Genomic DNA, 7,893 nt, shown 5'->3' with positions numbered 1-7,893 from the left:
CTAATGTGCTTTGCCTTTTATTACATTCCCATCTGCTGGTTCTCCATCACACATAACCTGTGTCAGTTATTAAAAGGAACTAGAAAATTTTATTTTATAATTTAGTGACAAATGTCAAATTTTTAACTTTTGTTCAGAAAGTGAATCTCATTGAAATCTTGTTTCAATTGATTTTCTTTTGACTTGCAATTCTTTTTCATTTCATTCAAATTTAGCATGAGCTGCTACTTTATTTGGTCATTTTAACAAGGTTACCATCAGTAATGTTTTTAATTTCAGCCTTGCTTGCTTCCCATATTTAGTTGTAATGAGTTTTGTGACATTGCTGCTTATGTCTTTGAGAAACCATGATTCATGCAACCATGGTACTTCCATCATCCATTTCTGTCTTTTGCTGTGTCAATCCTTCTCTTCAAGCATCTGCAACTGAGATGTGTTTTGATGTACCATGCCAGGAATCTGTTTCCTACTAGCTTTGGTAGGTCCCCAATTTCATGCGTATCTCTGCCAATAACGTGAATGTAGTTAAGTGGTCTTTGCTCACTGTTAGGGCAGGGAAATCTCCAAAGTATAACACTTTATATGGCCTTGTGTTCAGCATAACAGTGAAGCTTATCCTGTATTGATCAACAGTAGTAGAGATTGGTGAAACATGTCCATAAATCTCCTCTTTGTTCTTGTGCTCATACCATAAAATATTTTACTGACACTTGTGCTGGTGGCACATAAAAAAACATTTGAGCGAGGTCGTTGCCAGTGCTGCTGGACTGGCTCCTGTGCAGGTGGCACATAAAAAACACCATTTGAGCGTGGCCATTACCAGTACCGCCTGACTGGCCCTCATGCCGGTGACATGTAAAAGCACCCACTATACTCTCAGAGTGGTTGGCGTTAGGAAGGGCATCCAGCTGTAGAAACTCTGCCAGATCAGATTGGAGCCTGGTGCAGCCATCTGATTCACCAGTCCTCAGTCAAATCGTCCAACCCATGCTAGCATGGAAAGCGGACGTTAAACGATGATGATGATGATTAGAAGCATAGTGTATGTACCATCAAAATAATTTTGAAGCTCCTTTTTCTTTGCCTAGGTTTTGGCTCCATAAAGAATGCTGTGTACAGGTGTCCTGAAGCAAGCCAACCTAAACAAATGCTACTCTCAAACAGAAGTGATCAAAACCTGAATGTCTCTGATTCTTGACGATGATGATGACTACTCATACACCTAATCGACTGCGTGACACATAAGACTTGTTAACATTTCTGACAATGTTGGAGTATTTCTAAATCCAAAGAAGACTAAATACATGGCTATCAGTGATTATGAAAACCACTGGCCGATTCATTCTAACAAAGGCACACAATCCAAGGAGGTCAGTAACTTCATGTACCTTTGTTCTTATGTTGCTGATAATAAGAAAGATTTTCTTATATACAAAGGTGCTAACCTGGAGAGCCTACAAGCTTCAAAACATCTGGCAGTCAAGCATTTTGAAGTCAACAAGGCTATGTTCATTCTCCAGACATTTCATTCGTTATATCTATAACTTTCCGTTCTTTCTTCCTCCCATTATTTTTTTTAAGAATCAAGGGCGGTGACACAGTTAAATCAGTAAGTCTTTGTGATGTATTTTGTTAATGACTTAAGTCCAAAATAGAAGAATGAGTTGTCTGCCTTGTGTCTGAAGCAAATTTTCAAAACATTTGCAAATAAACACTGATAAAGGCTTCAAAACATGAATGTTTTTTAGTAAGATGTAATGCAAACATTGAACCAAAAAAGAAATCTAGTATAAAATACAAAATCTACAACAAAGGATCTAAATCTTAATGACAAAAGAAAAAAGCTTAACTAAGTCAACATCCCATAAATATTTGGAAAATTAGCAATCCATATCTCCAGTGGCCCATATCCTGTTATAAACGGTTTTTACAGATTTTCTCTTCTAAATTATTGGCCAAAGATGTATTTTAATCACTGAGAATACTGCAAGAACAAGTACACTTACAGAATGTATTTCTAATGTTTATGCTAGTTCTGAAACTTTGCTAATAATTACAGCAAGGTATTAGAAAGGCCATCCAGCCATAGAAACCATGCCAAAACTGACATGGAGCCTAAACAGTCCTTCAGCTGATCAGCTCCTGTCAATCAGTCCAACCCATGCCAGCATGGAAAATGGGCATTGAATGATGACGGTGTATAGGTCTCTGCATTTGTTTATTCCCCTCTTTTATTTCATTTTCTATACTAACACCCTGAGACAGAAAACTTTCACATTTAACTCAGGGTCATCTACTCTTCCGTGCTTGCATGGGCCAGGTTGACTTTGTTGAGGCAGATTTTCTGAGTCAGATGCCTCTCCTCTTTCCAAGCAATGTCATATTCATCATGCTTTTCTAAAAGGCTGAAAACAAACAAAACTGCTTTTACAACCATCTTGTGATGTCAAGACAAAGAGACACAAACATTTTATATATGATTAGTTTATTTCAGTTTCCATCTACCAAACCCACTTAAAGATTTTGGTCTGCCCATGGCTATTGTAGAAGACGTTGTGGAGTTGAACTCAAAACCATGTAGTTGGGAAGCAAACTTTTTAAGCATTGCAGCCATACTTGTGTCATTTTTTATATAATGAGAAAAAGAAAAAAACCCAGAAGTTACCAATAATAGTAAAATGTTTGCTATTAAAATCTAACATGACAACTAAATATATAAGAAGGTACAATTGCAAGATATCTCAGGATTGCCAGTTAGTGAACATTTTTCTTGCATATGCTATCTTATAATCAAAGTACAGTGATATTTTAATAGTCACAAGATATTTGAGAGTCAGGAACTGGAGGAATTTAATGATCTAGCAATCTTGAATATATTTATTTGTTGGTAGGAATCTACTCAAAAACTCTGCTGAGCAGTTTGTTAAAGACTAAATCTAATTATTTCTAAGTAACAAAATTGAGTGGTAGATGCATAGAATCCTCATACCTAGGAATATTCTCAGAGTAATAAGTTAATATTTTACTTTTTAACTGTCTAATTTCACACTTGTTGCACTGATTAATATGTTATTAAGAAATGTCATGCTTATTTGACTTAAGGTTACGGTAATAGACACATGCCCAAAATACCATGCAGTGAAATCAAGCCCAAGATCTCATGGTTGCAAACTAAACTCAGCAACCATTTAGTCATGCTGCATCCATATTAATAGTATAAATGAAGTGAATTGACTTGAACCTGCTCTAACAACTGGATCAAAAACTTGGGAGTTTATTTTTTGTTCTACAATAATAACCGATTCCTTAACTAGTTTCGGATTTTGGCACACAACAAGCAATTTTAGAGGAGGGGTAAGTTGATTACGTCAACTCCTTTTCTCAACTGGTACTTATTTTATTGACTCTAAACATTTTATCCAACACACTAACAATTCTACCAGCTCACCACTTAACTGTTTCCTAAATAACAATCATTTCTTATACCCTGCCAGAGCCTCAGTGACAATATTCTTTCGTTGCAACAGAATGGAAGTGATTGTCTTGAATAATAAGTTTTACAGTTAGTGGTCCCCATTCCCCAAGTCCTAAACAGTACAGAAGATTTTGAGAAAAGAATCAATCCTAGTATTTATTACTTTATTTTGATGAACTTTACCTTTCCTTATCCTGTACTGAGCAACAATAATAGAGATTTATGGAATGTATCCATAAATCTCTTCTTTGATCTTGTGCTCACCATAAAATGTTTTCAGTCTTCATCAGAAGTATAATGTATATATCATCAAAACAATTGTGAAGCTCCTTTTTCCTAGTCTAGGTTTTGGCTCCATAAAGAATGCTTTGTACTCATGGAAAGGTAAAGTTGGTTTCAGTGGATTTTGAACTCAGAACCAAAGAAGTGGATCAAATGCAACTACTCAGGCATGTTATGTAAGTCTGCCATATCCAGTATATTGTATTATTGAACAAGTATTAACATATTTAAAACAGGGAGCATTTAAAAAAAAAAAAAAAAAAAAAAAAAAAAAAAAAAATCGAGCTAGAAATAATTATGTAGTAAGAAAATATTTCTCATATTTAATGTTGAGAGCATTAAAAAACTTAGCTGAATGATTATTATTATTGGGTGAGAAGGCAAGAGTGCATGGGACCATTCTAAATATAAGTCTGTACCTGTAAGTCAAAGAATAATTCAAGACTGTACTATCTCTTTGTTTCAGAGGATGTTGGATGGTGGGGGTTCCTTAACTGGCCCTAGAAATTGTCTTATGTCAGTAGGATTGCATCATTTCTTTTTAATGTATACCTTTATCATTTGATTCTATATAAGCCTCCAAATTTTGTGTGGCAAGTTAGAGAAATTATCAATAAGGTGATAAACTTGTAGAATTGTTAAAGCTTTGACAAAAGTGGTTTGTGATATTTATTCCTTCATATTTTCATCCTTTTGGGGTTGATAAAATAGTACTGTAACTGACTAACTCTCCCTCCCCCAAAATTGCTAGCCTTGTGTCAAAATTTGAAATATTATTTCCTGTAGAAAGCATCACTGAGTTAATAATCATTGAATGTTTCACTGATTTTATAGCCAGTTTGGTTACTGTTTGTGTAACACTACTTTTATGGTTCCTATTTGGAAAGAGATAAGAAATATATTTTACTTTTGAAGTGGGAATATATATTGATAAACATGTCATTTATAACTTACTTATAAGTGTTATCATTATACATAAATCCTGACTCCAGCTACATAAACACCATAGTGAGAAATATATACTCTGAAACACTAACGGACATTTTATGCGTGCATTTATGTTGAAGAGAAATAAATTCGTGTTCTTTTAACCACTATAAGAAATAGTTTCATAATTGCAGAAATAAATTTCATTAACAAGTTGAAGAATGTGAAGAAAGAGAAAATAATTGCTACATTAGTTTATTTATGTACATTTAGCATTTATAGTACAATTGGAAAGTGAAGTCATTTTGTTGTAGAGAATTACGACTTAAAATTCATACTAGCTAATCCTTCATACTAACTACCAAAGTTCACAACAATTCAAATAAGTCTTGTTGGATTTTTATCATAGACATGACATAAAAAATAGCCAATATCTCAATGAATGAGTGTTGTGGAGTTTACAGGGTTTTTATAACTGCTCATATCCGAAGTCTAAGAACTGTATTTTGTGAAAGATTTCTTTGACGAAAGTTTAGAATTTGTATATGGGCAGTAATTTTAACCAATGGGATACCAACAATTATGCTTGTTCGGGCAAGCCAAAATTACGTCATATTGCTGCCTTGCTACACTGATTACCTTTATGGCATAGATTTACTTGATCAGAATTTAGGAGTATTCAAACAAAAATAACTCAGGCAAAGAAAGAAGAAACAGTTGCAAAGATTGGAGTTTTATTTTTGGAAGTCAAAGCTGACATTATTAAAATGCCATAATAAACTGCGATTTGGAATAAATTACACTTCAAAAAATAGATAAAGAAATTAAATCATTCACAAACTGAAGTTCATAAATGTATCCACCAACAAGGCCAAGAGGCATTAAATTGAAAAGAGATTAAGCCAAACAGATTTCTTATTCTGTTTTTTAACAAATACAAACTGATTGAAATATGGATATAAACAGAACTAAAGAAAAAAAAACTCATGAAATATCTACAATAGTAATGAGATTGTCCTTTTTTTTTTTTTAAACGAAATTGTTACATTGCAGTACATTCTTCAAAATGGTATGTTCTGTAACCCATGAGGTTGTTGAGAGTCCAATGATGATTTTACCGTTATAAAGTTTAATCTAAAGCAAATTTGCCTGGCAGAAGCCATCTGTCTCAAAGCTATATGCATGCACAGGAGGATTCGAAGGATGAAAAAACATCCAGTATTAACAGTAATATTACTGTTTGTCAATCAAAATTTGAATCCTGTTCATTATAATGAAACTGAATTCTTGTAATTTCGTGTTTTCTTCTAACAAAACTGTGTATGTAAGAATTTTATATCAAACATATACTGATGCAAACTTTCAAAAAAAAAAAAAAAAAAAAAAAGAGAGAAAACACTAATAAATTATTAGTGCTCCTACTGTACCTCCTTACAGCTTATTAGACAGGACCAATGGAAACTCAAAGGGCTTAGCCAAAGATATATTGCAGCATTGGTTACCTTAACATGGGTTTCTATGACCAAAGAGCTAAAAGCTTAGAAGAAAATTGCAAGTGTACACAGTACTGATAGAAATTTGTTTGGCAATTTAGGGCCATCAAATTAACTTCCCGAAAAGAAACTGAAGCAGAAAAAAAAAAAAACAATTAAAAAACCACTTTCAATATTTTGATTTTTTTTTCAATGTTTTTTTTCCTCTCTGGGTAACAGAATGGGGGTGGGGTTAGTGACAGAGATGGTAAATTATTTGAAGGAGGTATTAGGTACAATAGTTAGGACTTCATACAAATTTTTGTCAAGGGGTTTGAGGGATGATTAGTGGAGTTAAATAAATAAAGTTGCTGTGTATATGATGGGAGAGAAAATCAAACATTTAACAATGAACATTTCAAAGAATACTTTCCAGATGAACAGTTATTCAAAATTTCATTACCAGATACTGAAGATGAAAAAAAAAAATTTAAGTCTTTTCTCTTTTTCTTATCTTTTTTTTTTTTTTTTTTCATGCCTCTTAAAATGATACATACAGAGAGCATTTTCTTTAGTTAGGAGACATTTTTAGAGATTGAGCAATGCTCAGATAAATTAAATTAAAATAAATTATTCAAGCAGCAAAGCTCAAGGACAAAAATAAACAAAGAAAATTCTAAACTTCATGTCATTGAACATATGCTACAAAACTGTACCATATCTCATCATATTAAGGTAGGCCTGCCTTTAACTACAGTTTACTTGGAAAAAGTCTTAAATATTACTCTTCTGGATATTAAGCATTAGTAAATGAAGCTAGATAGGAGCAAGTTCAGTTCAGTATGGAGGTGTAGTAGGATACTGGAGTTCAAATAGAAATACTTTCCTTATAAAGTCAACACAATTACAGTAAAATGAAATTAATTGGTAATTTATACCAAAAGATAAAGAAAAGTGAAAAATTAGATAGAACAGAACATTTCAGTTAATATATTTTTTTTGTAGATTCTGTTTATAAGAATTATCAGAGATTGTGTTTGTTAAAATTTCACTTATTCAGAAAACATCAAAAGTATATTGCTGCCAGATTTATTTAGATTAAATGAAATTCAATTAATATTCATTATAGAAGAAGGGAAAAAAAAAAAGGTTGTTTAACTTTAGTACAATGCCGTCCTTAATTATCTGACTAGTTTAAATTACTAAAACAGTTAATGACTTCAATTGTAGGACATCATCCAACTATTACAATCACAAACCTTGTCAAGACATTTTTGGTCTTTTAAAAGTTGAACAAATGTGAAACTAAATATAACTATTAAGTAACCAGACAAAGTAAAATAAAAGAACATTTATCAGGAATTCTAGTGTAGTAGTGTATAGTATCATCATCATCGTTTAACGTCCGCTTTCCATGCTAGCATGGGTTGGACGATTTGACTGAGGACTGGTGAAACCGGATGGCAACACCAGGCTCCAGTCTGATTTGGCAGAGTTTCTACAGCTGGATGCCCTTCCTAACGCCAACCACTCAGAGAGTGTAGTGGGTGCTTTTACGTATGTTCATAATTTAAATATGTAAACATATTGTAGCCTTGTTGAAAACTGAGCAGCAGCACAAAATGAGAGAACAGAAAATCAGTAGCAATAGGCACAGCTATTTTGACTCAAGCTGAAAACTTATCCAGGCAAAGTTGAAGTCTCAACCTTATCTAGTCTTTGTGTAATTTTAGTAGT

Source organism: Octopus bimaculoides, chromosome 4 (genome assembly GCF_001194135.2).
Source record: "Octopus bimaculoides isolate UCB-OBI-ISO-001 chromosome 4, ASM119413v2, whole genome shotgun sequence".
In the NCBI taxonomy this organism is placed as follows: domain Eukaryota; kingdom Metazoa; phylum Mollusca; class Cephalopoda; order Octopoda; family Octopodidae; genus Octopus; species Octopus bimaculoides.
Note: the sequence above shows the minus strand (reverse complement) of the source record.